The sequence below is a fragment of the Oncorhynchus keta genome, chromosome 4 (assembly GCF_023373465.1).
Source record: "Oncorhynchus keta strain PuntledgeMale-10-30-2019 chromosome 4, Oket_V2, whole genome shotgun sequence".
Classification (NCBI taxonomy): Eukaryota; Metazoa; Chordata; class Actinopteri; order Salmoniformes; family Salmonidae; genus Oncorhynchus; species Oncorhynchus keta.
Genome location: NC_068424.1, coordinates 11068053 through 11091518, shown reverse-complemented (window position 1 = coordinate 11091518; position 23466 = coordinate 11068053).

The following is a 23466-nucleotide window of genomic DNA, read 5'->3' as shown; positions in this document are numbered from 1 at the left end:
CAACATTTGGAATGCTTTCTGAATGCACTGTACATGTTTCTCTATAAATAATTGTAATTTTGAAAACAAAGAGAAAAAATCAACAACGAAAAATACATCTTATTTCAAAGGGCCCCCATTGGAGTTGTTGATTAACTTTGGTAGCTGAGAATCCTGTTAAACTCTCTCTCTCTCTCCTCTCTCTTATCTCTCCTCTCTCCTCTCTCCTCTCTCTCTCTCCTCTCTCCTCCTCTTATTTACTGCTCTGTCTGTCTGTCTGTCTGTCTGATTTGTCTGTCTGTCTCTCTTTCTTATGGGGTATTGTCTGTAGGCCTGTGACACATAATCTAAAATGTCCTACATTATCTATCTGAAATGTCTGTAACACAACAACATTTGGAATCTCTCTCTGAATGCACTGTACATGTTTCTCTATAAATAATTCTAATTTTGAAAACAAGAGAAAAAATCAACCGAAAAATACATCTTATTTCAAAGGGCTCTCATTGGAGTTGTTGATTAACTTTCTCTCTCTCTCTCTCTCTCTCTCTCTCTCTCTCTCTCTCTCTCTCTAGTTGTGAAAGAACATTACCATGTTTCCTCCTGTCCTCCTGTCCGCTAACGGGATCGATATGACAACAGCCAGTGAAACTGCAGGGCGCCAAATTCAAACAACAGAAATCTCATAATTAAAATTCCTCAAACATACAAGTATTTCACACCATTTTAAAGATACACTTCTTGTTAATCCCACCACAGTGTCCGATTTCAAAAGGCTTTACGGCGAAAGCACCACAAACGATTATGTTAGGTCAGAGCCAAGTCACAGAAAAACAAAGCCATTTTTTCCAGCCAAAGAGAGTCACAAAAATCAGTAGAATTCATTACTAACCTTTGATGATCTTCATCAGATGACTCTCATAGGACTTCATGTTACACAATACATGTATGTTTTGTTCGATAAAGTTCATATTTATATAAAAAAAATCTCAGTATACAATTGGCGCGTTATGTTTAGTAGTTCCAAAAACATCTGGTGGTTTTGCAGAGAGCCACATCAATTTACAGAAATACTCATCATAAATGTTGATGAAAATAAAAGTGTTATACATGGAACTTTAGATACACTTCTCCTTAATGCAACCGCTGTGTCAGATTTCAAAAAAACTTTAGGAAAAAGCACACCAAGCAATAATCCGAGTACGGCGCTCAGAGACCAAAACAACCCAAACAGGTATCCGCCATGTTGTGGAGTCAATTGAAGTCAGAAATAGCATTATAAATATTCACTTCCCTTTGATGATTTTCATCAGAATGCACTCCCAGGAATCCCAGTTCCACAATAAATGTTTGATTTGTTCGATAAAGTTAATCTTTATGTCCAAATACCTCCAAATACCTCCAAATTCATGACGCACGAGCAGACGAAAAGTCAAAAGGTGTCAAATGTCAAATGAAGTATAGAATCCATCTTTAGGATGTTTTTAACATACATCTTCAATACTGTTCCAACCGGAGAATTCCTTTGTCGGTAGAAATGCAATGGAACAGAGCTCGCTCTCACGTGAACGAGTGTCACGAGCTCATGGCACTCTGCCAGACACCTGACTCAAACATCCCTTATGAGCCCCCACTTCACAGTAGAAGCACCAAACAAGGTTCTAAAGACGGTTGACATCTAGGGGAAGCCTTAGGAAGTGCAACATGATATCCCACTGTATCTTCAATAGGGAATGAGTTGAAAAAATACAAACCTCAGATTTCCAACTTCCTGGTTGAATTATTTTCTCAGGTTTTTGCCTGTCATATGAGTTCTCTTATACTCACAGACATCATTCAGTTTTAGAAACATCAGAGTGTTTTCTATCCAAATAATATGCATATCTTAGCTTCTGGGATTGAGTAGCAGGCAGTTTACACTGGGCACCTCTGGGCACCTTATTCATCCAAGCTACTCAATACTAATTGAACCACATTGTTACAAGGTATATTGAGAGTAAACATCTTTTACAGCAAAGACCTGGGGAAGAGTGGCAGGGGAGAAAAGAATGTGCCTATTTGAAAGCAAAATAAATTAGTATCTCGCTAGGTTTCATATTTTTGAAGTAGCTCTCATGCTAGAAAAGGTTACAGACCTCTGCGCTAGAGAGACAGGCAGAAAGAGGTAGAGACGGAGAGAAAGAGGTGAGACGGAGAGAAAGAGGTGAGACGGAGAGAAAGAGGTGAGACGGAGAGGAAGAGGTGAGACGGAGAGAAAGAGGTGAGACGGAGAGAAAGAGGTGAGACGGAGAGAAAGAGGTGAGACAGAGAGAAAGAGGTGAGACGGAGAGAAAGAGGTGAGACGGAGAGAAAGAGGTGAGACGGAGAGGAAGAGGTGAGAAGTGGAGCAAGAGGTAGAGACAGGGAGCAAGAGGTAGAAACAGGGAGCAAGAGGTAGAGACAGGGAGTAAGAGGTAGAAACAGGGAGCAAGAGCTAGAGACAGGGAGCAAGAGGTAGAAACAGGGAGCAAGAGGTAGAGACAGGGAGCAAGAGGTAGAAACAGGGAGCAAGAGGTAGAGACAGGGAGCAAGAGGTAGAAACAGGGAGCAAGAGGTAGAGACAGGGAGCAAGAGGTAGAAACAGGGAGCAAGAGCTAGAGACAGGGAGCAAGAGGTAGAGACAGGGAGCAAGAGGTAGAGACAGGGAGCAAGAGGTAGAGACAGGGAGCAAGAGGTAGAGACAGGGAGCAAAAGGTAGAGATAGGGAGCAAGAGCTAGAAACAGGGAGCAAGAGGTAGAGACAGGGAGCAAGAGCTAGAGACAGGGAGCAAGAGGCAGAGCCAGGGAGCAAGAGCTAGAGACAGGGAGCAAGAGGTAGAGACAGGGAGCAAGACGTAGAAACAGAGCAAGAGTTAGAGACAGGGAGCAAGAGCTAGAAACAGGGAGCAAGAGCTAGAGACAGGGAGCAAGAGGCAGAGCCAGGGAGCAAGAGGTAGAAACAGGGAGCAAGAGGTAGAGACAGGGAGCAAGAGGTAGAAACAGGGAGCAAGAGGTAGAGACAGGGAGCAAGAGGTAGAGACAGGGAGCAAGAGCTAGAGACAGGGAGCAAGAGGTAGAGACAGGGAGCAAGAGGTAGAGACAGGGAGCAAGAGCTAGAGACAGGGAGCAAGAGGTAGAGACAGGGAGCAAAAGGTAGAGATAGGGAGCAAGAGGTAGAGACAGGGAGCAAGAGGTAGAGACAGGGAGCAAGAGCTAGAGACAGGGAGCAAGAGGTAGAGACAGGGAGCAAGAGGTAGAGACAGGGAGCAAGAGCTAGAGACAGGGAGCAAGAGGTAGAGACAGGGAGCAAAAGGTAGAGATAGGGAGCAAGAGGTAGAGACAGGGAGCAAGAGGTAGAGACAGGGAGCAAGAGCTAGAGACAGGGAGCAAGAGGTAGAGACAGGGAGCAAGAGGTAGAGACAGGGAGCAAAAGGTAGAGATAGGGAGCAAGAGGTAGAGACAGGGAGCAAGAGGTAGAGACAGGGAGCAAGAGGTAGAGACAGGGAGCAAGAGGTAGAGACAGGGATCAAGAGGTAGAGACAGGGAGCAAGAGGTAGAGACAGGGAGCAAGAGGTAGGCAGAGATGCTTTGAATAATACATATCTGTGCACAGTGCTGTACATAGGTTTGTTTCCCAAACACAGTGCCCTGGCTGGCAGACAGCCTAAATAAGCATCGTAGTTAGGTGGGATGGCCAGGTTAATGGAAAGTATCTGACCTCAACACAACATCTGCCGCCTGGCATCAGTGGAGTCGCTCTCTCCTCAAACTGCCGTCTCTCCATTACAGAGATGGAGCATGCACTGCAAAACAACCGCCAATCATCTTCACTGACACATTTAATATGGTATGATGGGTTTGAGATCATCCTTGGAGAGGGCTATAGATACATCTGTTTTAGGATAGTGTTGGTGTTTTTTAATACATCAATCCTCCACATAAACTTTTGGGAAAGGGTATACCTAGTCAATTGCACAATTTAATGTATTTCACCTAACCCCTCTGAATCAGAGATGTGCAGGGGATGCCTTAATAAAAAGTCATCGGCACCCAGGGAGCAGTTGTTATTGTTTTGCTCAAGGGCAAAACAGCTCAGAAATTCAAACAAGCAACCCCCCCACACTGGGGATTTGAGCAAACAAACCTTTAGATTACTGTCCCAACGCTCTAATCGCTAGGCTACATGCTCCTCAAAATAATGAAGTAGTGATTGGGCAGAGGGTATTTAATCGACTCTAAAAGGCTAATCAATAGAGCCCCACAGTGGAAGTGTCATAATACCCATGAAACCTTGCGGTCAAACAGGGACATTTTTCCATTTGTTTTCCAGCATTCATTTTTCCCATAGGGGATTTTAGAAACACATAAACTAAGGGCTGTGTTTTGTGACGTTTTGATAACCATGTACATCTCTCAGACAAGGTGACTTTTTATCTATAAGTTTGATGCCAAGATGTCAAAAGACTGCCACAATTAAAACCTGTTGAGAGTAGGCGGCAGTATTTTGATGTTTGGATGAAAACGTACCCAAATGAAACTGGCTATTTCTCAGGCCCAGAATCTAGAATATGCATATGATCGTCAGATCAGGATAGAAAACACTCTAAGGTTTCCAAAACTGTCAAAATATTGTCTGTGAGTATAACAAAACTGATATTGCAGGCAAAAACCTGAAGAAAATCCAACAAGGAAGTGCTGTTTTTCCTGAAAGCTCTCTGTTCCATTGCCTGCCTTCGCTCCATTTAAAGGGATATCAACCAGACTAATTTTCCCTTGGCTTCCACATGTTCTGAACAGTTTTTAGACACAGTTTCAGGCTTTTATTTTGAAAAATAAGCGAGAAAGATCACATCATGTCATTGTATGGCTGGGTGCAAGCTAGCTTTCCCAATTCAACACCTGTGATTACTGTATGCCTCGCTGTATGTCTCTCCCAAATGTCAATATGCCTTGTATACTGTTGTTCAGGTTAGTTATCATTGTTTTAGTTCACAATGGAGCCCCTAGATCCACTCTGCATACCCCTGTTACCTCCTTTGTCCCACCCCCCACACATGCGGTGACCTCACCCATTACAACCAGCATGTCCAGAGATACAACCTCTCTCATCATCACCCAGTGCCTGGGCTTACCTCCGCTGTACCCGCACCCCACCATACCCCTGTCTGCGCATTATGCCCTGAATATATTCTACCATGCCCAGAAACCTGCTCCTCTTATCCTCTGCCCCCAACGCTCTAGGCGACCAGTTTTGATAGCCTTTAGCCGCACCCTCATACTACTCCTTCTCTGTTCCGCGGGTGATGTGGAGGTAAACCCAGGCCCTGCATGTCCCCAGGTACCCTCATTTGTTGACTTCTGTGATCGAAAAGTCTTGGTTTTATGCATGTCAACATCAGAAGCCTCCTCCCTAAGTTTGTTTTACTCACTGCTTTAGCACACTCTGCTAACCCTGATGTCCTTGCCGTGTCTGAATCCTGGCTCAGGAAGGCCACCAAAAATTCAGAGATTTCCATACCCAACTATAACATCTTCCGTCAAGATAGAACTGCCAAAGGGGGCGGAGTCGCAGTCTACTGCAGAGATAGCCTGCAAAGTAATGTCATACTTTCCAGGTCCATACCCAAACAGTTTGAACTACTAATTTTGAAAATTACTCTCTCCAGAAACAAGTCTATCACTGTTGCCGCCTGCTACCGACCCCGTCAGCTCCCAGCTGCGCCCTGGACACCATTTGTGAATTGATCGCCCCCATCTAGCTTCAGAGTTTGTTCTGTTAGGTGACCTAAACTGGGATATGCTTAACACCCCGGCAGTCCTACAATCTAAGCTAGATGCCCTCAATCTCACTCAAATCATCAAGGAACCCACCAGGTACAACCCTAACTCTGTAAACAAGGGCACCCTCATAGACGTCATCCTGACCAACTGGCCCTCCAAATATACCTCCGCTGTCTTCAACCAGGATCTCAGCGATCACTGCCTCATCGCCTGTATCCGCCACGGAGCCGCAGTCAAACGACCACCCCTCATCACTGTCAAACGCTCCCTAAAACACTTCTGTGAGCAGGCCTTTCTAATCGACCTGGCCCGTGTATCCTGGAAGGACATTGACCTCATCCCGTCAGTTGAGGATGCCTGGTCATTCTTTAAAAGTAACTTCCTCACCATTTTAGATAAGCATGCTCCGTTCAAAAAATGCAGAACCAAGAACAGATACAGCCCTTGGTTCACTCCAGACCTGACTGCCCTCGACCAGCACAAAAACATCCTGTGGCGGACTGCAATAGCATCGAATAGCCCCCGTGATATGCAACTGTTCAGGGAAGTCAGGAACCAATACAAGCAGTCCGTCAGGAAAGCTAAGGCCAGCTTCTTCAGGCAGAAGTTTGCATCCTGTAGCTCCAACTCCAAAAAGTTCTGGGACACTGTGAAGTCCATGGAGAACAAGAGCACCTCCTCCCAGCTGCCCACTGCACTGAGGCTAGGAAACACGGTCTCCACCGATAAATCCATGATTATCGAAAACTTCAATAAGCACTTCTCAACGGCTGGCCATGTCTTCCGCCTGGCTACTCCAACCTCGGCCAACAGCTCCGCCCCCCGTAGTTCCTCACCCAAGCCTCTCCAGGTTCTCCTTTACCCAAATCCAGATAGCAGATGTTCTGAAAGAGCTGCAAAACCTGGACCCGTACAAATCAGCTGGGCTTGACAATCTGGACCCGCTATTTCTGAAACTATCTGCCGCCATTGTCGCAACCCCTATTACCAGCCTGTTCAACCTCTCTTTCATATCGTCTGAGATCCCCAAGGATTGGAAAGCTGCCGCAGTCATCCCCCTCTTCAAAGGGGGAGACACCCTGGACCCAAACTGCTATAGACCTATATCCATCCTGCCCTGCCTATCTAAGGTCTTCGAAAGCCAAGTCAACAAACAGGTCACTGACCATCTCGAATCCCACCGTACCTTCTCCGCTGTGCAATCTGGTTTCCGAGCCGGTCACGGGTGCACCTCAGCCACACTCAAGGTACTAAATGATATCATAACCGCCATCGATAAAAGACAGTACTGTGCAGCCGTCTTCATCGACCTCGCCAAGGCTTTCGACTCTGTCAATCACCAAATTCTTATCGGCAGACTCAACAGCCTCGGTTTTCGGATGACTGCCTTGCCTGGTTCACCAATTACTTTGCAGACAGAGTTCAGTGTGTCAAATCAGAGGGCATGCTGTCCGGTCCTCTGGCAGTCTCTATGGGGTGCCACAGGGTTCAATTCTCGGGCCGACTCTTTTCTCTGTATATATCAATGATGTTGCTCTTGCTGCGGGCGATTCCCTGATCCACCTCTACGCAGACGACACCATTCTATATACTTTCGGCCCGTCATTGGACACTGTGCTATCCAACCTCAAACGAGCTTCAATGCCATACAGCACTCCTTCCGTGGCCTCCAACTGCTCTTAAACGCGAGTAAAACCAAATGCATGCTTTTCAACCGATCGCTGCCTGCACCCGCATGCCCGACTAGCATCACCACCCTGGATGGTTCCAACCTTGAATATGTGGACATCTATAAGTACCTAGGTGTCTGGCTAGACTGCAAACTCTCCTTCCAGACTCACATCAAACATCTCCAATCAAAAATCAAATCCAGAGTCGGCTTTCTATTTACAAAGCCTCCTTCACTCACGCTGCCAAGCTTACCCTAGTAAAACTGACTATCCTACCGATCCTCGACTTCGGCGATGTCATCTACAAAATGGCTTCCAACACTCTACTCAGCAAACTGGATGCAGTTTTGTCACTAAAGCACCTTATACCACCCACCACTGCGACTTGTATGCTCTAGTCGGCTGGCCCTCACTACATATTCGTCGCCAGACCCACTGGCTCCAGGTCATCTACAAGTCCATGCTAGGTAAAGCTCCGCCTTATCTCAGTTCACTGGTCACGATGGCAACACCCATCCGTAGCACGCGCTCCAGCAGGTGTATCTCACTGATCATCCCTAAAGCCAACACCTCATTTGGCCGCCTTTCGTTCCAGTACTCTGCTGCCTGTGACTGGAACGATTGCAAAAATCGCTGAAGTTGGAGACTTTTATCTCCCTCTCCAACTTCAAACATCAGCTATCCGAGCAGCTAACCGATCGCTGCAGCTGTACATAGTCTATAGGTAAATAGCTCACCCATTTTCACCTACCTCATCCCCACAGTTTTTATTTATTTACTTTTCTGCTCTTTTGCACACCAATATCTCTACCTGTACATGATCATCTGATAATTTATCACTCCAGTGTTAATCTGCAATATTGTAATTATTCGCCTACCTCCTCATGCCTTTTGCACACAATGTATATAGACTCCCCTTTTTTCTCTGTGTTACTGACTTGTTAATGGTTTACTCCATGTGTAACTCTGTGTTGTCTGTTCACACTGCTATGCTTTATCTTGGCCAGGTCGCAGTTGCAAATGAGAACTTGTTCTCAACTAGCCTACCTGGTTAAATAAAGGTGAAATAAAAAAAAAAAAAATGCACAACAGTTTGGAGCAGACATTTTTCTCTCTCTCCTATTGAAGAAGGTAAGTGGCTGTTCCACTGGATGTCATAAGGTGAATGCACCAATTTGTAAGTCGCTCTGGATAAGAGCGTCTGCTAAATGACTTAAATGTAATGTAAATGTACAGTTCAGTTGAAATATTATCGATTATATATTGTAAAAACAACCTGAGGATTGATTATAATTTTTTTTTTACATGTTTCTACGAACTTTACGGATAATATTTGGAATTTTCGTCTTCGCCGTCGTGACCACTCGAGCCTGCGGATTTCTGAACATAAAGCGCCAATCAAATGGAGGTATTTTGGACATAAAAATAATCTTTATTGAACAAAAGGAACATTTGTTGTGTAACTGGGAGTCTCGTGAGTGCAAACATCCGAAGATCATCAAAGGTAAGCGATTCATTTTATTGCTTTTCTGACTTTCGTGACCAATCTACTCGGCTGCTAGCTGTTTGTAATGTGTTGTCTGCTGAGAGAGATTTCCTTACATAAACATTTGGTATGCTCTCTCCGAAAAGCTTTTTTGAAATCTGACAGGCCAGGTGGATTAACAACAAAATAAGCTGTGTTTTGCTATATTGTACTTGTGATTTCATGAAAATGTTATATTTGTAATAATTTAATTTGAATTTGGCGCTCTGCAATTCAGTGGATGTTGACGAAAATGATCCCGCCAACAGGATGGGTGCATCAAGAAGTTAAGGAGAGGTATATCTATATTTCCATGTCTAACAAATTCATTTTCATCTACATTTATAATGAGTATTTCTGTAAAATGATGTGGCTCTCTGCAATATCACCGGATGTTTTTGGAACTAGTGAACGTAACGCGCCAATATATACAGAGATTTTTTCATATAAATATCAACTTTATCAAACAAAACATACTGTATATGTATTGTGTAACATGAAATCCTATCATTGTCATCTGATGAAGATCATCAAAGGTTAGTGATTCATTTGATTTTGATTTGATCATTTGATTTCATTTGATTTGTGCTTTTTGTGACTCCTCTCTTTGGCTGTGTCTTTCTGTCTTTCTGTGACAACTACAAATACCTAGGTGTCTGGTTAGACTGTAAACTCTCCTTCCAGACTCACATTAAGCATGTCTAATCCACATTTTTTATGTAGAATTGGCTTTCTATTTCGCAACAAATCATTCTTCACTCAGGCTGCCAAACATTCCCTTGTAAAACTGACCATCCTACTAATCCTCGACTTCGGTGATGTCATTTACAAAATAGCCTCCAACACTCTACGCAACAAATTGGATGCAGTCTATCACAGTGCCATCCGTTTTGTCGCCAAAGCCCCATACTACCCACCACTGCGAACTGTACGCTCTCGTTTGCTGGCCCTCGCTTCATACTCGTCACCAAACCCACTGGCTCCAGGTCATCTACAAGTCTCTGCTAGGTAAAGCCCCGTCTAATCTCAGCTCACTGGTCACCATAGCACCACCTACGTGTAGCACGCGCTCCAGCAGGTACTTCTCACTAGTCACCCCCAAAGCCAATTCTTCCTTTGGCCGTCTTTCCTTCCAATTCTCTGCTGCCAATGACTGAAACGAACTGCAAAAATCACTGAAGCTGGAGACTCATATCTCCCTCACTAGCTTTAATCATCAGCTGTCAGTGCTGCGCACAGATCACTGCACCTGTACATAGCCCATCTGTAAATTACCCATCCAACTACCTCATCCCCATACTGTATTTATGTATTTATCTTGCTCCTTTGCACCCCAGTATCGCTACTTGCACATTCATCTTCTGCACATCTACCATTCCAGTGTTTAATTGCTATATTGTAATTACTTCGCCACCATGGCCTATTCATAGGCTTACCTCCCTTATCCTACCTCATTTGCACATGCTGTATTTTTCTACTGTATTATTGACTGTTTTGTTTATCCCATGTGAAACTCTGTGTTGTTGTATGTGTCGAACTGCTTTGCTTTATCTTGGTCCAGGTCGAAGTTGTAAATGAGAACTTGTTCTCAACTGGCCTACCTGGTTAAATAAAGGTGAAATATTTTTTTATTTTTAAAGTCAGATCAATAGCCAAGCCATGAGGTCAAAGAATTTGTCCACAGAGATCTGAGACAGGATTGTGTTGAGGCACAGATCTGGGAAAGGTTACCAGAAAATATCTGCAGCATTGAAGGTCCCCAAGAACACAGTGGCCTCCATCATTCTTAAATGGAAGACTTTTTGAATCACCAACATTCTTCCTAGAGCTGCAAGCTCGGACAAACTGAGAAATCGGGGGAGAAGGGCTTTGGTCACTCTGACAGAGCTCCAGAGCTCCCCTTTGGAAATGGTAGAACCTTCCAGAGGACAACAATCTCTGCAGTGCTCCACCAAACAGAACTTTATGGTAGAATGGCCAGACTGAAGCCACTCCTGAGTAAAAGGCACATGACAGCCCACTTGGAGTTTGCCAAAAGGAACCTAAAGGACTCAGACCATGAGAAACAAGATTCTCTTGTCTGATGAAACCAAGATTGAACTTTTTGGACTGAATGCATCACGTCTGGAGGAAAGCTGGCATCATCCCTACGGTGAAGCATGGTGGTGGCAGAATCATGCTGTGGGGATGTTCTTCAGCAGCAGGGACTGGGAGACTAGTCAGGATCGATGGAAAGATGAACAGAGCAAAGTACAGAGAGATTCTTGATGAAAATCTGCTCCAGAGCTTCAGGACATCAGACTGGGGCAAATAGTTCACCTTCCAGAAGGACAACGATTCTAAACACAAAGCCACGATAATGCAGGAGTGGCTGTGGCATTCGGGACAAGTCTCTGAATGTCCTTGAGTTTCCCAGCCAGACCCCGGACATGAAGCCGATCGAGCATCTCTGGAGAGACCTGAAAATAGCTGTGCAGCAACGCTCTCCATCCAACCTGACAGACCTGGAGAGGATCTGCTGAGAAGAATGGGAGAAACTCCCCGAATACAGGTGTTCCAAGCTTGTAGCGTCATACCCAAGAAGACTCTAGGCTGTAATCGCTGCCAAAGGTGCTTCAACAAAGTACTGAGTAAAGGGTCTGAATACCTAAGTTAGATTTTTCAGTTTGTATTTTCATAAATGTGCAAAAAAAAGTTTCCGGCGCCATTATGCGGTATTGTGTGTAGTTTGAAAAAACAAACAATTTCACAAATTTTAGAATAAGGCTGTAACGTAACAAAATGTGGAAAAAGGGAAGGGGTCCGAATACTTTCCAAATACACTGTATGCGTGTATTTGAATATATATATATATGTATATGTATATATATTATATATATAATCTAACTTACATAAGTATTCAGACCCTTTACTCAGTACTTTTATATATATTTATATACAGTGGGGCAAAAAAGTATTTAGTCAGCCACCAATTGTGCAAGTTCTCCCACTTAAAAAGATGAGAGAGGCCTGTAATTTTCATCATAGGTTCACTTCAACTATGGCAGACAAATACTTGTTTGCCCCACTGTACATTTATATACACTGCATTTAAATCCTAAATTGTGTTTTAACGCTAAAGTGATATTGCCAAGATTAATTTTAAAATGTTGTCATCTCACATGCAGTCATCTTTTCAATGGACACATTTATTTGGCAGGAAAGGCAAACCCGGTATGCTAACAATCAGATTGTTGTGAGCAAATTCATTTGGAGACCTTTCCCAACCAATTTCAAAGAATTCATTATCAGATGAATCAGATTATCGATTGATAGAGTGACAGGTAAATAGATAGATAGATAGATAGATATACGTAGACAGACAGACAGACAGACAGACAGACAGACAGACAGACAGACAGACAGACAGACAGACAGACAGACAGACAGATACATAGAGAGACATACATACAGATGAATAGACAGATATGTAGACAGACAGACATTCAGATAAATAGACAGATACATAGAGAGTCATACATACAGATGGACATACATACAGATGAATTCTAGACAGACACATAGACAGACATACAGGTAAATAGACAGATACATAGAGAGACATACATACAGATGAATAGACAGATACATAGAGAGACATACATACAGATACATAGACAGGTAAATAGACAGACATACATACAGATGAATAGACAGATACATAGAGAGACATACATACAGATACATAGACAGGTAAATAGACAGACAGACAGACAGACAGACAGACAGACAGACAGACAGACAGACAGACAGACAGACAGACAGATAGACAGACAGACAGATACATAGAGAGACATACATACAGATACATAGACAGGTAAATAGACAGACATACATACAGATGAATAGACAGACACATAGAGAGACATACATACAGATAAATAGACAGACACATAGAGAGACATACATACAGGTGAATAGACAGACACATAGAGAGACATACATACAGATACATAGACAGGTAAATAGACAGGTGAATAGACAGATACATTTTTTTATTTTATTTTTTTATTTATTTCACCTTTATTTTAGGCTAGTTGAGAACAAGTTCTCATTTGCAACTACCTGGCCAAGATAAAGCATAGCAGTGTACACAGATTATACATGGAGTAAACCATTAACAAGTCAGTAACACAGAGAAAAAGGGGAGTCTATATACATTGTGTGCAAAAGGCATGAGGAGGTAGGCGAATAATTACAATATTGCAGATTAACACTGGAGTGATAAATTATCAGATGATCATGTACATTAGAGATATTGGTGTGCAAAAGAGCAGAAAAGTAAATAAATAAAAACTTGGGGATGAGGTAGGTGAAAATGGGTGGGTTATTTACCAATAAATTATGTACAGCTGCAGATCGGTTAGCTTCAGAGCTGATGTTTGAAGTTGGTGAGGGAGATAAAAGTCTCCAACTTCAGCGATTTTGTCTCCAGTCACAGGCAGAGAGTACTGGAACGAAAGGGCCGAATGAGGTGTTGGCTTTAGGATGATCAGTGAGATACACCTGCTGGAGCGCGTGCTACGGATGGGTGTTGCCATCGTGACCAGTGAACTGAGATAAGGCGGAGCTTTACCTAGCATGGCCTTGTAGATGACCTGGAGCCAGTGGGTCTGGCGACGAATATGTAGCGAGGGCCAGCCGACTAGAGCATACAAGTCGCAGTGGTGGGTAGTATAAGGTGCTTTAGTGACAAAACGGATGGCACGGTGATAAACTGCATCCAGTTTGCTGAGTAGAGTGTTGGAAGCGATTTTGTAGATGACATCGCCGAAGTCGAGGATCGGTAGGATAGTCAGTTTTACTAGGGTAAGCTTGGCAGCGTGAGTGAAGGAGGCTTTGTTGCGGAATAGAAAGCCGACTCTTGATTTGATTTTTGATTGGAGATGTTTGATATGGGTCTGGAAGGAGAGTTTGCAGTCTAGCCAGACACCTAGGTACTTATAGGTGTCCACATATTCAAGGTCGGAACCATCCAGTGTGGTGATGCTAGTCGGGCATGCGGGTGCAGGCAGCGATCGGTTGAAAAGCATGCATTTGGTTTTACTAGCGTTTAAGAGCAGTTGGAGGCCACGGAAGGAGTGTTGTATGGCATTGAAGCTCGTTTGGAGGTTAGATAGCACAGTGTCCAATGACGGGCCGAAAGTATATAGAATGGTGTCGTCTGCGTAGAGGTGGATCAGGGAATCGCCCGCAGCAAGACCAACATCATTGATATATACAGAGAAAAGAGTCGGCCCGAGAATTGAACCCTGTGGCAGCCCCATAGAGACTGCCAGAGGACCGGACAGCATGCCCTCCGATTTGACACACTGAACTCTGTCTGCAAAGTAATTGGTGAACCAGGCAAGGCAGTCATCCGAAAAACCGAGGCTACTGAGTCTGCCGATAAGAATCTGGTGATTGACAGAGTCGAAAGCCTTGGCAAGGTTGATGAAGACGGCTGCACAGTACTGTCTTTTATCGATAGTGGTTATGATGCCGTTTAGTACCTTGAGTGTGGCTGAGGTGCACCCGTGACCGGCTCGGAAACCAGATTGCATAGCGGAGAAGGTACGGTGGGATTTGAGATGGTCAGAGACCTGTCTGTTGACTTGGCTTTCGAAGACCTTAGATAGGCAGGGCAGAATGGATATAGGTCTGTAACAGTTTGGGTCCAGGGTGTCTCCCCCTTTGACGAGGGGGATGACTGCAGCAGCTTTCCAATCCTTGGGGATCTCAGACGATATGAAAGAGAGGTTGAACAGGCTGGTAATAGGGGTTTCAGAAATAGAGGGTCCAGATTGTCAAGCCCAGCTGATTTATACGGGTCCAGGTTTTGCAGCTCTTTCAGAACATCTGTTATCTGGTTTTGGGTAAAGGAGAACCTGGAGAGGCTTGGGCGAGGAGCTGCGGGGGGGCCGGAGCTGTTGGCCGAGGTAGGAGTAGCCAGGCGGAAGGCATGGCCAGCCGTTGAGAAATGCTTGTTGAAGTTTTCGATAATCATGGATTTGTCGGTGGTGACCGTGTTCCCTAGCCTCAGTGCAGTGGGCAGCTGGGAGGAGGTGCTCTTGTTCTCCATGGACTTCACAGTGTCCCAGAACATTTTGGAGTTGGAGCTACAGGATGCAAACTTCTGCCTGAAGAAGCTGGCCTTAGCTTTCCTGACTGACTGCGTGTATTGGTTCCTGACTTCCCTGAACAGTTGCATATCGCGGGGACTGTTCGATGCTATTGCAGTCCGCCACAGGATGTTTTTGTGCTGGTCGAGGGCAGTCAGGTCTGGAGTGAACCAAGGGCTGTATCTGTTCTTAGTTCTGCATTTTTTGAACGGAGCATGCTTATCTAAAATGGTGAGGAAGTTACTCTTAAAGAATGACCAGGCATCCTCAACTGACGGGATGAGGTCAATGTCCTTCCAGGATACCCGGGCCAGGTCGATTAGAAAGGCCTGCTCACAGAAGTGTTTTAGGGAGCGTTTGACAGTGATGAGGGGTGGTCGTTTGACTGCGGCACTGTAGCGGATACAGGCAATGAGGCAGTGGTCGCTGAGATCCTGGTTGAAGACAGCGGAGGTGTATTTGGAGGGCCAGTTGGTCCGGATGACGTCTATGAGGGTGCCCTTGCTTACAGAGTTAGGGTTGTACCTGGTGGGTTCCTTGATGATTTGTGTGAGATTGAGGGCATCTAGCTTAGATTGTAGGACTGCCGGGTTGTTAAGCATATCCCAGTTTAGGTCACCTAACAGAACAAACTCTGAAGCTAGATGGGAGGCAATCAATTCACAAATGGTGTCAGGGCACAGCTGGGAGCTGAGGGGGGTCGGTAGCAGGCGGCAACAGTGAGAGACTTATTTCTGGAGAGAGTAATTTTCAGAATTAGTAGTTCGAACTGTTTGGGTATGGACCTGGAAAGTATGACATTACATTGCAGGCTATCTCTGCAGTAGACTGCAACTCCTCCCCCTTTGGCAGTTCTATCTTGACGGAAGATGTTATGGAAATCTCTGAATTTTTGGTGGCCTTCCTGAGCCAGGATTCAGACACGGCAAGGACATCAGGGTTAGCAGAGTGTGCTAAAGCAGTGAGTAAAACAAACTTAGGGAGGAGGCTTCTGATGTTGACATGCATGAAACCAAGGCTTTTTCGATCACAGAAGTCAACAAATGAGGGTGCCTGGGGACATGCAAGGCCTGGCTTTACCTCCACATCACTCGCAGAACAGAGAAGGAGTAGTATGAGGGTGCGGCTAAAGGCTATCAAAACTGGTCGCCTCGAGCGTTGGGGACAGAGAATAAGAGGAGCAGGTTTCTGGGCATGGTAGAATATATTCAGGGCATAATGCGCAGACAGGGGTATGGTGGGGTGCGGGTACGGCGGAGGCAAGCCCAGGCACTGGGTGATGATGAGAGAGGTTTTATCTCTGGACATGCTGGTTGTAATGGGTGAGGTCACCGCATATGTGGGAGGTGGGACAAAGGAGGTATCAGGGGTATGAGGAGTGGGACTAGGGGCTCCATTGTGAACTAAAACAATGATAACTAACCTGAGCAACAGTATACAAGGCATATTGACATTTGAGAGAGACATACAGCGAGGCATACAGTAATCACAGGTGTTGAATTGGGAAAGCTAGCTAAAACAGTGGGTGAGACAACAGCTAATCAGCTAGCATAACAACAGCAGGTAAAATGGCATTGACTAGGCAACGGGGCCGACAGATAAAACAAACAAGCAGAATGGAGTACCGTGATTAATGGACAGTCCAGCGTGCATCAGCTATGTAGCCAAGTGATCAGAGTCCAAGGGCAGCGGTGGATGGGGCAGGGGGGCTGGACTGGTGAGTGTTATCCAGGTTAAAAAAACGAACAATGACTAAATAGTTTGTAGCTAGTTAGCTGGTTAGCTTCTGGAGGTTCTTGAGTGTGTTCTAAAAATTAAAAATAATAGCTATTCTGTATCACATTGGGTGAGGCAGGTTTCCGGAAGGTATAAACAAATTTTAAAAATCGGGAAGAGATAGAAAGTACATATGGGCCACTGCGTTGCAGACGGTTAGCAGGCCTGTGCTAACAAGCTAACAGATTAGCAGGCCGGGGTAAACAAGGTAGTAGTTAGCGGACCTGGGCTAAACAAGCTAGCAGTTAGCATGCCGAATTAGCAAGCAAGGAGATAGCGAGGGCTAGAGAGTAAGCCTTTGGAGGACGTCGCGATGGGGTGAGTCTGTTTATTCCTCTTCATGCAGTGACATCGATAGACCGTGGGTCCGGGTATAGAAGCCCAGGAGTATGCTAGGAACACAGGAGCTCTGGCCGGGCTAGCTTCAAGCTACGTGGGTGGAAACGCTAGCCAGGAGTAATCAACCAGGGTTGCGGTTTAGCTCGATAGCTAGTTGTGAAGATGAAAAAAAATGTTCCGTTTGCGGAGGGAATCCGGGGATAAAAAAAAATAGGTCCGTTATGCTCTGGTTAGCGTCGCGTTGTTCGAACTGGCGAGAGCTTTCCGAGCTAAAGGTTAGCTGATGACCGGTTAGCTGAAGACTGCTAGCATAGCTGGTGGTTAGCTGGCTAGCTTCAGTTGAGGGGTTCCGGTTCGGAAGTAAATATAAATACTTTAGGAAAAGTCGCTACATTGGGTGAGGCGGATTGCAGGAGAGTATTTGGAAGCTTAGGTTTAGCAGGTTTAGCAAAATGTTTTTAAAGATATGCGAAGAAAAATATCTAAAACGAAAAAAGAGACGATATTTACAGATATTTACAGAGAGACGATACGACGGGACGACTTACTGCTACGCCATCTTGGATCATACATAGAGAGACATACATACAGATAAATAGACAGACACATAGACAGATGAATAGACAGGTAAATAGACAGACACACAGATAAATAGACAGATACAGTGCCTTGCGAAAGTATTCGGCCCCCTTGAACTTTGCCACCTTTTGCCACATTTCAGGCTTCAAACATAAAGATATAAAAATGTATTTTTTTGTGAAGAATCAACAACAAATGGGACACAATCATAAAGTGGAACGACATTTATTGAATATTTCAAACTTTTTTAACAAATCAAAAACTGAAAAATTGATCTGTCACATGATCTCTGAAATTCTGCATCACCACTAAGCAAGGGACACCACAAGGCAAGCAGCACTATGAAGACCAAGGAGCTCTCCAAACAAGTCAGGGACAAAGTTGTGGAGAAGTACAGATCAGGGTTGGGTTATAAAAAAAATATTAGAAACTCTGAACATCCCACAGAGCACCATTATATCCATTATATCCAGTATGACTTAAAGATTGCTGTACACCAACAGAACCCATCCAACTTGAAGGATCTGGAGCAGTTTTTCCTTGAAGAATGGGCAAAAAACCCAGGGGCCAGATGTGCCAAGCTTATCGAGACATTCCCCAAGAGACTTGCAGCTGTAATTGCTGCAAAAGGTGGCTCTACAAAGTATTGACTTTGGGGGCTGAATAGATATGCAAGCTCAAGTTTTTTTTTTTTGTCTTGTTGTTTCACAAAAAACATATTTTTCATCTTCAAAGTGTTGTGCTTGTTGTGTAAAACAATGTAGCCATACATACGGACAGACATACAGATTAATAAATAGATTTGTAGACAGACAGGACAGACTGCCTGACTGCCTGACTGCGGGGGGGGTGAATAGTTATGCTGAAGTTCTGCTTTTTTGTCTTATTTCTTGTTTGTTTCGCAAAAAAAACATTTGCATCTTCAAAGTGGTAGGCATGTTGTGTAAATCAATACAGACAGACAGACAGACAGACAGACAGACAGACAGACAGACAGACAGACAGACAGACAGACAGACAGACAAATAGATAGATAATCCATAAATAGCCTTTCATAGAGGTTCTCAGTAATATCATCTTTTCCCACACAGCTCATTCATAATAGTTCTGAGAAGAAAACCAGTTGGAACGTCTCTAAATCGTATTCATTAATTTGGTTGGGGGTGAAAAGCGAGGTGGAATGTAATTCTTCATTTGAAAGATGTATACCTTCATGGATTCAATTATCACACAGGCTTAAAATAATATGGGGCTTGTGGTTTGAGACACGCGAAACAGCATATATAAAGGGCCATGTAAAATTAGTATTTAAAGTACAGTTGTTTAACTAACGGACTATGTTAGACGACTGGCTAAGCTCTGTGATTTTGACAGAAACTGAGAGGCTAATGATGAATGAATTGGATCCCCTTAGGTCCTAAGCGGATATTTTGTCAACTAACTTCAAATGTTGAAGGCTGGTGTCCACTGCCAGCATTGTCTTCCCGAACTATAAAGGATGTCTGTAATTTACATAGTTAGTGTATTATCAACTGTAAAACATTGTGAACTTGTTATATTGGTGCATTGTGGGAAAAAAATGTGTGGGCGGTGAAATAATTGCTATATTATTGATATTATTTATAACTGACTTGCCTAGTTAAATAAAGGTACAAAAATAAAAAAAAGGTGACATGTTCCAAACCAAGAGTTATTGCATACTGTCAAGTAAAGTTACAAATTGGTTTGTGGAATAGAAGATTTATGTCTGTCCCTTACTGCCAAAATGGCAGAATGGACCTCTGATGGTCTAAAATGTTGTGAAGAGTCACTGACAATCACACCACAATCACCCCCAGACTGAATGTTGTTGAACAACCACTCTGCAGTCACCCTGATAGGGTCAACGCATGGCAGGCCACACAGTTATAATGCATGGCGCTGACATACAGCGGGGCAAAAAAGTATTTAGTCAGCCACCAATTGTGCAAGTTCTCCCACTTAAAAAGATGAGAGAGGCCTGTACTTTTCATCATAGGTACACTTCAACTACGACAGACATAATGAGAAAATAAATTCCAGAGAATCACATTGTAGGATTTTTAATGAATTTATTTGCAAATTATGGTGGAAAATAAGTATTTGGTCACCTACAAACAAGCAAGATTTCTGGCTCTCACGGACCTGTAACTTCTTCTTTAAGAGGCTCCTCTGTCCTCCACTCGTTACCTGTATTAATTAATTTCCCATGAACGTCCATGTGTGCTTCTACACCTGCATTGCTTCCTGTTTGGGGATTTAGGCTGGGTTTCTGTACAGCACTTTGAGATATCAGCGGATGTAAGAAGGGCTTTATAAATACATTTGATTTGATGTGTTAAAGAGGCAAAGGGCCAAAAACCGTATCACAGCATACAGTTCAGAGTGCTGTATCACAGCATATTACAGGCCGTCCCCTGGGTTCAGAGTGCTGTATCACAGCATATTACAGGCCGTCCCCTGGGTTCAGAGTGCTGTATCACAGCATATTACAGGCCGTCCCCTGGGTTCAGAGTGCTGTATCACAGCATATTACAGGCCGTCCCCTGGGTTCAGAGTGCTGTATCACAGCATATTACAGGCCGTCCCCTGGGTTCAGAGTACTGTATCACAGCATATTACAGGCCGTCCCCTGGGTTCAGAGTACTGTATCACAGCATATTACAGGCCGTCCCCTGGGTTCAGAGTGCTGTATCACAGCATATTACAGGCCGTCCCCTGGGTTCAGAGTGCTGTATCACAGCATATTACAGGCCGTCCCCTGGGTTCAGAGTGCTGTATCACAGCAGCATATTACTGTTCAGGCCGTCCCTGGGTGCTGTATCACAGCATATTACAGGCCGTCCCCTGGGTTCAGAGTACTGTATCACAGCATATTACAGGCCGTCCCCTGGGTTCAGAGTACTGTATCACAGCATATTACAGGCCGTCCCCTGGGTTCAGAGTACTGTATCACAGCATATTACAGGCCGTCCCCTGGGTTCAGAGTACTGTATCACAGCATATTACAGGCCGTATCACAGCATATTACCCTGGGTTCAGAGTACTGTATCACAGCATATTACAGGCCGTCCCCTGGGTTCAGAGTACTGTATCACAGCATATTACAGGCCGTCCCCTGGGTTCAGAGTACTGTATCACAGCATATTACAGGCCGTCCCCTGGGTTCAGAGTACTGTATCACAGCATATTACAGGCATATTACAGGCCGTCCCCTGGGTTCAGAGTACTGTATCACAGCATATTACAGTTCAGAGTGCTGTATCACAGCATATTACAGGCCGTCCCTGGGTTCAGAGTACTGTATCACAGCATATTACTGTTCAGAGTACTGTATCACAGCATATTACAGGCCGTCCCCTGGGTTCAGAGTGCTGTATCACAGCATATTACTGTTCAGAGTACTGTATCACAGCATATTACAGGCCGTCCCCTGGGTTCAGAGTGCTGTATCACAGCATATTACAGGCCGTCCCCTGGGTTCAGAGTACTGTATCACAGCATATTACTGTTCAGAGTACTGTATCACAGCATATTACAGGCCGTCCCCTGGGTTCAGAGTGCTGTATCACAGCATATTACTGTTCAGAGTACTGTATCACAGCATATTACAGGCCGTCCCCTGGGTTCAGAGTGCTGTATCACAGCATATTACAGGCCGTCCCCTGGGTTCAGAGTGCTGTATCACAGCATATTATCACAGCTGTTCAGAGTGCTGTATCACAGCATATTACAGGCCGTCCCCTGGGTTCAGAGTGCTGTATCACAGCATATTACAGGCCGTCCCCTGGGTTCAGAGTACTGTATCACAGCATATTACAGGCCGTCCCCTGGGTTCAGAGTACTGTATCACAGCATATTACAGGCCGTCCCCTGGGTTCAGAGTACTGTATCACAGCATATTACAGGCCGTCCCCTGGGTTCAGAGTACTGTATCACAGCATATTACAGGCCGTCCCCTGGGTTCAGAGTACTGTATCACAGCATATTACAGGCATATTACAGGCCGTCCCCTGGGTTCAGAGTACTGTATCACAGCATATTACAGGCCGTCCCCTGGGTTCAGAGTACTGTATCACAGCATATTACAGGCCGTCCCCTGGGTTCAGAGTACTGTATCACAGCATATTACAGTCCCCTGGGTTCAGAGTGCTGTATCACAGCATATTACAGGCCGTCCCCTGGGTTCAGAGCCGTCCCCTGGGTTCTGTATCACAGCATATTACAGGCCGTCCCCTGGGTTCAGAGTACTGTATCACAGCATATTACAGGCCGTCCCCTGGGTTCAGAGTACTGTATCACAGCATATTACAGGCCGTCCCCTGGGTTCAGAGTACTGTATCACAGCATATTACAGGCCGTCCCCTGGGTTCAGAGTACTGTATCACAGCATATTACAGGCCGTCCCCTGGGTTCAGAGTGCTGTATCACAGCATATTACAGGCCGTCCCCTGGGTTCAGAGTACTGTATCACAGCATATTACAGGCCGTCCCCTGGGTTCAGAGTACTGTATCACAGCATATTACAGGCCGTCCCCTGGGTTCAGAGTACTGTATCACAGCATATTTACAGTATCACAGCCGTCCCCTGGGTTCAGAGTACTGTATCACAGCATATTACAGGCCGTCCCCTGGGTTCAGAGTGCTGTATCACAGCATATTACAGGCCGTCCCCTGGGTTCAGAGTGCTGTATCACAGCATATTACAGGCCGTCCCCTGGGTTCAGAGTGCTGTATCACAGCCTGGGTTCAGAGTGCTGTATCACAGCATATTACAGGCCGTCCCCTGGGTTCAGAGTACTGTATCACAGCATATTACAGGCCGTCCCCTGGGTTCAGAGTACTGTATCACAGCATATTACAGGCCGTCCCCTGGGTTCAGAGTACTGTATCACAGCATATTACAGGCCGTCCCCTGGGTTCAGAGTACTGTATCACAGCATATTACAGGCCGTCCCCTGGGTTCAGAGTACTGTATCACAGCATATTACAGGCCGTCCCCTGGGTTCAGAGTACTGTATCACAGCATATTACAGGCCGTCCCCTGGGTTCAGAGTACTGTATCACAGCATATTACAGGCCGTCCCCTGGGTTCAGAGTACTGTATCACAGCATATTACAGGCCGTCCCCTGGGTTCAGAGTACTGTATCACAGCATACAGTTACAGAGTTGCTGTATCACAGCATATTACAGGCCGTCCCCTGGGTTCAGAGTACTGTATCACAGCATATTACAGGCCGTCCCCTGGGTTCAGAGTACTGTATCACAGCATATTACAGGCCGTCCCCTGGGTTCAGAGTGCTGTATCACAGCATATTACAGGCCGTCCCCTGGGTTCAGAGTACTGTATCACAGCATATTACAGGCCGTCCCCTGGGTTCAGAGTACTGTATCACAGCATATTACAGGCCGTCCCCTGGGTTCAGAGTGCTGTATCACAGCATATTACAGGCCGTCCCCTGGGTTCAGAGTACTGTATCACAGCATATTACAGGCCGTCCCCTGGGTTCAGAGTACTGTATCACAGCATATTACAGGCCGTCCCCTGGGTTCAGAGTACTGTATCACAGCATATTACAGGCCGTACAGGCCGTCCCCTGGGTTCAGAGTACTGTATCACAGCATATTACAGGCCGTCTG